Here is a 9,483-nt window from a genome sequence, read left to right as displayed (position 1 = left end):
CTGCCAGTCAACCAGACTCTTCCAGATCTGCCAGTCAACCAGACTCTTCCAGATCCGCCAGTCAACCAGACTCTTCCAGATCCGCCAGCCAGCCAGGATCTGCCGGATCCAACTACCTGCCTGAGCTTCCTCTCAGTGCTGGGCTTCCTTTAAGTGCTGGGCTTCCTCTCAGTGCTGAGCTTCCCCTCAGTGCTGAGCTTCCCCTCAGTGCTGAGCTTCCCCTCAGTCCCGAGCTTCCCCTCAGTCCCAAGCTGCCCCTCAGTCCCGAGCTGCCCCTCAGTCCAGTGGGGTTCTGGGTGAGGACTACTAGGCCATGGTCGGCGGCGAGGGTGGACTATCCTAGGACGCGAGGGGAGGAACTAAGACATTGATGGAGTTGGGTCCACGTCCCGAGCCGGAGCCGCCACCATGGACAGATGCCCACCCGGACCCTCCCTATTGTTTTGATGTGCGTCCGGGAGTCCGCACCTTTAGGGGGATTCTGTCACGCCCTGGTCGAAGTATAGTATGTTTGTCTTCATTTATTTGGTCAGGCCAGGGTGTGACATGGGTTATTGTGGTGCGTTTTGTCATGGGGTGTTGTGGGGTGTCTAGCATAGTCTATGGCTGCCTGAGGCGGTTCTCAATCGGAGTCAGGTGATTATCGTTGTCTCTGATTGGGAACCATATTTAGGCAGCCATATTCTTTGAGTGTTTCGTGGGTGATTGTTCCTGTCTCTGTGTTAGTTGTCACCAGATAGGCTGTATGGGTTTTCACGTTCCGTTTGTTGTTTTGTATTGTTTGTTTTTCTTCGTCATTAATTACCCACGCTGCATTTTGGTCCGACTCTCCTTCGACGGAAGGAAACCGTAACAAAAGTAGATTTTTTTTCCCGCTGGGGTCTTGTGACTTAGAACCTTAAAACCCTAATCCCTGAGCCGTAGAACACATGACTGATCATGAAACACCTTGGTTCCCAACACACCACACCCTAATCCACACAGTGCAGTTGACCACCGCCCACAGAGCTCTGGTCTAAAGTAGGGTACTATATAGGGAATAGGGTTCTATAGGGCTCTGGTATAAAGTAGTGCACTATATATAGGGAATAGGGTTCTATAGGGCTCTGGTCTAAAGTAGTGCACTATATAGGGAATAGGGTTCTATAGGGCCTTGGTCTAAAGTAGTGTACTATATAGGGAATAGGGTTCTATAGGGCTCTGGTCTAAAGTAGTGTACTATATATGGAATAGGGTTCTATAGGGCTCTGGTCTAAAGTAGTGCACTATATAGGGAATAGGGTTCTATAGGGCTCTGGTCTAAAGTAGTGTACTATATATAGGAATAGGGTTCTATAGGGCTCTGGTCTAAAGTAGTTACTACATAGGGAATAGGGTTCTATAGGGCTCTGGTCTAAAGTAGTGCACTACATAGGGAATAGGGTTCTATAGGGCTCTGGTCTAAAGTAGTGCACTACATAGGGAATAGGGTTCTATAGGGCTCTGGTCAAAAGTAGTGCACTATATAGGGAATAGGGTTCTATAGGGCCCTGGTCTAAGGTAGTGTACTATATAGGGAATAGGGTTCTATAGGGCTCTGGTCTAAAGTAGTGTACTATATAGGGAATAGGGTTCTATAGGGCTCTGGTCTAAAGTAGTGCACTATATAGGAATAGGGTTCTATAGGGCTCTGGTCTAAAGTAGTGTACTATATAAGGAATAGGGTTCTATAGGGCTCTGGTCTAAAGTAGTGAATAGGGTTCTATAGGACTCTGGTCTAAAGTAGTGCACTATATAGGGAATAGGGTTCTATAGGGCTCTGGTCTAAAGTAGTGAATAGGGTTCCATAGGGCCCTGGTCTAAAGTAGTGAATAGGGTTCTATAGGGCTCTGGTCTAAAGTAGGAATAGGGTTCTATAGGGCTCTGGTCTAAAGTAGTGAATAGGGTTCCATAGGGCCCTGGTCTAAAGTAGTGAATAGGGTTCTATAGGGCTCTGGTCTAAAGTAGGGAATAGGGTTCTATAGGGCCCTGGTCTAAAGTAGTGAATAGGGTTCTATAGGGCTCTGGTCTAAAGTAGGGAATAGGGTTCTATAGGGCCTGGTCTAAAGTAGGGAATAGGGTTCTATAGGGCCCTGGTCTAAAGTAGTGAATAGGGTTCTATAGGGCCTGGTCTAAAGTAGTGAATAGGGTTCTATAGGGCCCTGGTCTAAAGTAGTGAATAGGGTTCTATAGGGCCTGGTCTAAAGTAGGGAATAGGGTTCTATAGGGCCTGGTCTAAAGTAGGGAATAGGGTTCTATAGGGCCTGGTCTAAAGTAGGGAATAGGGTTCTATAGGGCCCTGGTCTAAAGTAGTGAATAGGGTTCTAGGGCCTGGTCTAAAGTAGTGAATAGGGTTCTATAGGGCCCTGGTCTAAAGTAGTGAATAGGGTTCTATAGGGCCTGGTCTAAAGTAGTGAATAGGGTTCTATAGACTCTGGGTCCTATAGGACTCTGGTCTAAAGTAGTGCACTATATAGGGAATAGGGTTCTATAGGGCCCTGGTCTAAGGTAGTGTACTATATAGGGAATAGGGTTCTATAGGGCTCTGGTCTAAAGTAGTACTATATAGGGAATAGGGTTCTATAGGGCTCTGGTCTAAAGTAGTGTACTATATATAGGGAATAGGGTTCTATAGGGCTCTGGTCTAAAGTAGTCCATAGGGAATAGGGTTCTATAGGGCTCTGGTCTAAAGTAGTGCACTACATAGGGAATAGGCTTCTATAGGGCTCTGGTCAAAGTAGTGCACTACATAGGGAATAGGGTTCTATAGGGCTCTGGTCTAAAGTAGTGCACTACATAGGGAATAGGGTTCTATAGGGCTCTGGTCAAAAGTAGTGCACTATATAGGGAATAGGGTTCTATAGGGCCCTGGTCTAAGGTAGTGTACTATATAGGGAATAGGGTTCTATAGGGCTCTGGTCTAAAGTAGTGTACTATATAGGGTTCTATAGGGCTCTGGTCTAAAGTAGTGCACTATATAGGGAATAGGGTTCTATAGGGCTCTGGTCTAAAGTAGTGTACTATATAAGAATAGGGTTCTATAGGGCTCTGGTCTAAAGTAGTGAATAGGGTTCTATAGGACTCTGGTCCAAAGTAGTCTATAGGGAATAGGGTTCTATAGGGCTCTGGTCTAAAGTAGTGAATAGGGTTCCATAGGGCCCTGGTCTAAAGTAGTGAATAGGGTTCTATAGGGCTCTGGTCTAAAGTAGGGAATAGGGTTCTATAGGGCTCTGGTCTAAAGTAGTGAATAGGTCTCCATAGGGCCCTGGTCTAAAGTAGTGAATAGGGTTCTATAGGGCTCTGGTCTAAAGTAGGGAATAGGGTTCTAGGGCCCTGGTCTAAAGTAGTGAATAGGGTTCTATAGGGCTCTGGTCCAGGGAATAGGGTTCTATAGGGCCTGGTCTAAAGTAGGGAATAGGGTCCCTAGGGCCCTGGTCTAAAGTAGTGAATAGGGTTCTATAGGGCCTGGTCTAAAGTAGTGAATAGGGTCCTATAGGGCCCTGGTCTAAAGTAGTGAATAGGGTTCTATAGGGCCCCTGGTCTAAAGTAGGAATAGGGTTATAGGGCCTGGTCTAAAGTAGGGAATAGGGTTCTATAGGGCCTGGTCTAAAGTAGGGAATAGGGTTCTATAGGGCCCTGGTCCAAAGTAGTGAATAGGGTTCTATAGGGCCTGGTCTAAAGTAGTGAATAGGGTTCCTAGGGCCCTGGTCTGAGCTTCTATAGGGCCTGGTCTAAAGTAGTGAATAGGGTTCTATAGGACTCTGGTCCAAAGTAGTGAATAGGGTTCTATAGGACTCTGGTCTAAAGTAGTGCACTATATAGGGAATAGGGTTCTATAGGGCCCTGGTCTAAGGTAGTGTACTATATAGGGAATAGGTTCTATAGGGCTCTGGTCTAAAGTAGTGTACTATAGGGAATAGGGTTCTATAGGCTCTGGTCTAAAGTAGTGGTATATATAGGGAATAGGGTTCTATAGGGCTCTGGTCTAAAGTAGTGCACGCATAGGGAATAGGGTTCTATAGGGCTCTGTCTAAAGTAGTGCACTACATAGGGAATAGGGTTCTATAGGGCTCTGGTCCAAAGTAGTGCACTACATAGGAATAGGGTTCTATAGGGCTCTGGTCAAAAGTAGTGCACTATATAGGGAATAGGGTTCTATAGGGCCCTGGTCTAAGGTAGTGTACTATATAGGGAATAGGGTTCTATAGGGCTCATTCTAAAGTAGTGTACTATATAGGAATAGGGTTCTATAGGGCTCTGGTCTAAAGTAGTGCACTATATAGGGAATAGGGTTCTATAGGCTCTGGTCTAAAGTAGTGTACTATATAAGGAATAGGGTTCTATAGGGCTCTGGTCTAAAGTAGTGAATAGGGTTCTATAGGACTTTGGTCTAAAGTAGTGCATATATAGGAATAGGATTCTATAGGGCTCTGGTCTAAAGTAGTGAATAGGGTTCCATAGGGCCCTGGTCTAAAGTAGTGAATAGGGTTCATAGGGCTCTGGTCTAAAGTAGGGAATAGGGTTCTATAGGGCTCTGGTCTAAAGTAGTGAATAGGGGTTCCATAGGGCCCTGGTCTAAAGTAGTGAATAGGGTTCTATAGGGCTCTGGTCTAAAGTAGGGAATAGGGTTCTATAGGGCCCTGGTCTAAAGTAGTGAATAGGGTTCTATAGGGCTCTGGTCTAAAGTAGGGAATAGGGTTCTATAGGGCCTGGTCTAAAGTAGGAATAGGGTTCTATAGGGCCCTGGTCTAAAGTAGTGAATAGGGTTCTATAGGGCCTGGTCTAAAGTAGTGAATAGGGTTCTATAGGGCCCTGGTCTAAAGTAGTGAATAGGGTTCTATAGGGCCTGGTCTAAAGTAGAATAGGGTTCTATAGGGCCTGGTCTAAAGTAGGGAATAGGGTTCTATAGGGCCTGGTCTAAAGTAGGGAATAGGGTTCTATAGGGCCCTGGTCTAAAGTAGTGAATAGGGTTCTATAGGGCCTGGTCTAAAGTAGTGAATAGGGTTCTATAGGGCCCCTGGTCTCAAAGTAGTGAATAGGGTTCTATAGGGCCTGGTCTAAAGTAGTGAATAGGGTTCTATAGGACTCTGGTCTAAAGTAGTGAATAGGGTTCTATAGACTCTGGTCTAAAGTAGTGCACTATATAGGAATAGGGTTCTATAGGGCCCTGGTCTAAGGTAGTGTACTATATAGGGAATAGGGTTCTATAGGGCTCTGGTCAAAGTAGTGTACTATATAGGGAATAGGGTTCTATAGGGCTCTGGTCAAAGTAGTGCACTATATAGGGAATATGGTTCTATAGGGCTCTGGTCTAAAGTAGTGTACTATATAAGGAATAGGGTTCTATAGGGCTCTGGTCTAAAGTAGTGAATAGGGTTCTATAGGACTCTGGTCTAAAGTAGTGCACTATAGGGAATAGGGTTCTATAGGGCTCTGGTCTAAAGTAGTGAATAGGAATAGGGTTCCATAGGGCCCTGGTCTAAAGTAGTGAATAGGGTTCTATAGGGCTCTGGTCTAAAGTAGGGAATAGGGTTCTATAGGGCTCTGGTCTAAAGTAGTGAATAGGGTTCCATAGGGCCCTGGTCTAAAGTAGTGAATAGGGTTCTATAGGGCTCTGGTCTAAAGTAGGGAATAGGGTTCTATAGGGCCCTGGTCTAAAGTAGTGAATAGGTTCTATAGGGCTCTGGTCTAAAGTAGGGAATAGGGTTCTATAGGGCCTGGTCTAAAGTAGGGAATAGGGTTCTATAGGGCCCTGGTCTAAAGTAGTGAATAGGGTTCTATAGGGCCTGGTCTAAAGTAATGAATAGGGTTCTATAGGGCCCTGGTCTAAAGTAGTGAATAGGGTTCTATAGGGCCTGGTCTAAAGTAGGGAATAGGGTTCTATAGGGCCTGGTCTAAAGTAGGGAATAGGGTTCTATAGGGCCTGGTCTAAAGTAGGGAATAGGGTTCTATAGGGCCCTGGTCTAAAGTAGTGAATAGGGTTCTATAGGGCCTGGTCTAAAGTAGTGAATAGGGTTCTATAGGGCCCTGGTCTAAAGTAGTGAATAGGGTTCTATAGGGCTCTGGTCTAAAGTAGGGAATAGGGTTCTATAGGGCCTGGTCTAAAGTAGTGAATAGGGTTCTATAGGACTCTGGTCTAAAGTAGTGCACTATATAGGGAATAGGGTTCTATAGGGCCCTGGTCTAAGGTAGTGTACTATATAGGGAATAGGGTTCTATAGGGCTCTGGTCTAAAGTAGTGTACTATATAGGAATAGGGTTCTATAGGGCTCTGGTCTAAAGTAGTGCACTATATAGGAATAGGGTTCTATAGGGCTCTGGTCTAAAGTAGTGTACTATATAAGGAATAGGGTTCTATAGGGCTCTGGTCTAAAGTAGTGAATAGGGTTCTATAGGACTCTGGTCTAAAGTAGTGCACTATATAGGGAATAGGGTTCTATAGGGCTCTGGTCTAAAGTAGTGAATAGGGTTCCATAGGGCCCTGGTCTAAAGTAGTGAATAGGGTTCTATAGGGCTCTGGTCTAAAGTAGGGAATAGGGTTCTATAGGGCTCTGGTCTAAAGTAGTGAATAGGGTTCCATAGGGCCCTGGTCTAAAGTAGTGAATAGGGTTCTATAGGGCTCTGGTCTAAAGTAGGGAATAGGGTTCTATAGGGCCCTGGTCTAAAGTAGTGAATAGGGTTCTATAGGGCTCTGGTCTAAAGTAGGGAATAGGGTTCTATAGGGCCTGGTCTAAAGTAGGGAATAGGGTTCTATAGGGCCCTGGTCTAAAGTAGTGAATAGGGTTCTATAGGGCCCTGGTCTAAAGTAGTGAATAGGGTTCTATAGGGCCCTGGTCTAAAGTAGTGAATAGGGTTCTATAGGGCCTGGTCTAAAGAAGGGAATAGGGTTCTATAGGGCCCTGGTCTAAAGTAGTGAATAGGGTTCTATAGGGCCCTGGTCTAAAGTAGTGAATAGGGTTCTATAGGGCCCTGGTCTAAAGTAGTGAATAGGGTTCTATAGGGCCCTGGTCTAAAGTAGTGAATAGGGTTCTATAGGACTCTGTACAGTGACATGAGAAGGTAAACAGTCTCTGCATTATTCAACAAGCCGATATTCTCCCGCGTAGAACAGTCAATAAGTCAATCTGAGAATCAAACCAAGGTCAACTGTTTGAATGGTGGTATGATGTACACACACACACACAAACACACACACACACACACACACACACACACACACACACACACACACACACACACACACACACACATAGAGCCCTTCCTGAAGGATCTCCAAGCAGTACGATGCTAGAGGTCACAACTACTCAGACTGGGTCTCTGTGGAGGGGAGAGGATCAGAGAGAGAGAGAGAGAGACCGAGAGATAGAGAGAGCTACCCTGCTGTCATCACCTGACCCTCACTGGGTCTCTGTAGAGGGTAGATGAGAGAGAGAGAGAGAGAGAGAGAGAGAGAGAGAGAGAGAGAGAGAGAGAGAGAGAGAGAGAGAGAGAGAGAGAGAGAGAGAGAGAGAGAGAGAGAGAGAGAGAGAGCTACCCTGCTGTCATCACCTGACCCTCACTGGGTCTGTGGAGGGGAGAGGATCAGAGAGAGATAGAGAGACCGAGAGATAGAGAGAGCTACCCTGCTGTCATCACCTGACCCTCACTGGGTCTCTGTAGAGCAGGGGTGTCAAACATACGGCCCGCGGGCCGGAACCGGCCCCCAAGGAGGTTCGATCAGGCCCGCAGGATAATTTGAAAGTGGAAAAAATGCATAAAAGACATGGAATTAATATTTTTTTTTTTTTTTTAAGACAAGCCGCATCACTGAGACAGACTGAAAACAGCAGACGGTATCAATGCGCCATCTGCTGCTTGTTACGACGTTGTTAAGATTGTTAATGTCTCTACCTCTCCACTACACCCTCATTAGCCAAAATGTCGTTATCCAAACGGAGAAAAGTAGATAAGGAGTGTAGAATTTTCAAAGAAAAATGGACCACGTCCTATTTATTTACAGAGATGCACGGAAAACCTTTGTGCTTGGTGTGTTTGCAACAAGTTTCGGTATTGAAGGAATATAATATTCGACGCCACTACGAGACTCATCACAGCGAAAAATATGACGGCTTGCAAGGACAACTGAGAAGAGATAAGATTAACGAATTGCTGGCGGGTCTGAGGAAACAGCAGTCAACTTTCATCCAGAGCCGAGAAGTCAGTGAAGCAGCGGTAAAAGCCAGCTACCTAATTGCTAGCGAAATAGCATTAGCATCGAAGCCGTATTCCGACGGTGACTTTGTTAAACGATGCATGATGAAGGCGGCTGAACTTGTATGTCCCGAGAAGCGACAAGCTTTTGCCAATATTAGCATGACGAGGAATACTATAGCAGAGAGGATTTCGAACTATCGGCAGATTTAGACAGTCAATTGAAACAGAGAGTCAAGTCATTTATTGCATTTTCCGTGGCAATTGACGAGAGCACTGACATCACAGACGTGGCCCAACTGGCCATATTTATTCGAGGAGTTGATGAGACATTGACTGTTACTGAAGAGTTTCTTGAGTTGGTGCCAATGATGGACACCACAACAGCCGAGGACATTTTCGGCTCTGTCCTTGCTGCATTGGACAGAGTTGGAGTGGACTGGTCCCGCGCTGTCAGCCTGGCTACAGACGGCGCGCCATCCATGGTCGGAAAGAAAGCAGGTGTCGCGACAAAGTTCAAAGACAAAGTACAAGCCCTTAATGGAGGAGATCGTTTCTGGACATTTCACTGTATTTTGCACCAGGAGGCATTGTGTTGCAAGTCGCTGAAAATGGACCACGTCATGGAGGTGGTTGTTCGCACTGTAAATTTCATCCGGTCCAGAGGTCTGAACCATCGTCAGTTTGACAAACTTCTCAGCGACAGCAACATTACCCACAGCCTGCCATACCACACTGAAGTGAGATGGTTAAGCCGAGGCGCTGTGCTGAGGCATTTCTTTGATCTACGAGAGGAAATCGGACAGTTCATGGAGAAAAAAGGAAAACCGGTGTTGGAATTACAATCTCAGGAATGGCTACGGGACCTTGCATTCTTGGTTGATATTACTGAACACTTGAACAATCTGAACAAAATGTTGCAAGGCCGCAAAAAAGTTGTCACACAGTTTTCTGACAACATACATGCATTTAAGTTGAAGCTGACTTTGTGGGAGATGCAACTGGCAAATGGCAACCCTGCCCTGATTTTATCAGTATCTACTACCAGGGTACCCCAAATTAACAGCCCTGGCTGCTAAAATTTTGTGCATGTTTGGGACAACCTACCTTTGTGAACAAATTTTCTCAGTGATGAATATCAATAAAACAAAAATGCATTCAAGGCTCACAAACAAGCACTTAAATGACATTCTGAAAGTGACAGCTAGTCAGGACATGACACCTGGTGTTGATGCACTTGTACAGGCCAAAAGATGCCAAGTTTCAGGTACAAAT

This window comes from Oncorhynchus keta, unplaced genomic scaffold (genome assembly GCF_023373465.1).
Source record: "Oncorhynchus keta strain PuntledgeMale-10-30-2019 unplaced genomic scaffold, Oket_V2 Un_scaffold_1391_pilon_pilon, whole genome shotgun sequence".
Classification (NCBI taxonomy): domain Eukaryota; kingdom Metazoa; phylum Chordata; class Actinopteri; order Salmoniformes; family Salmonidae; genus Oncorhynchus; species Oncorhynchus keta.
Note: the sequence above shows the minus strand (reverse complement) of the source record.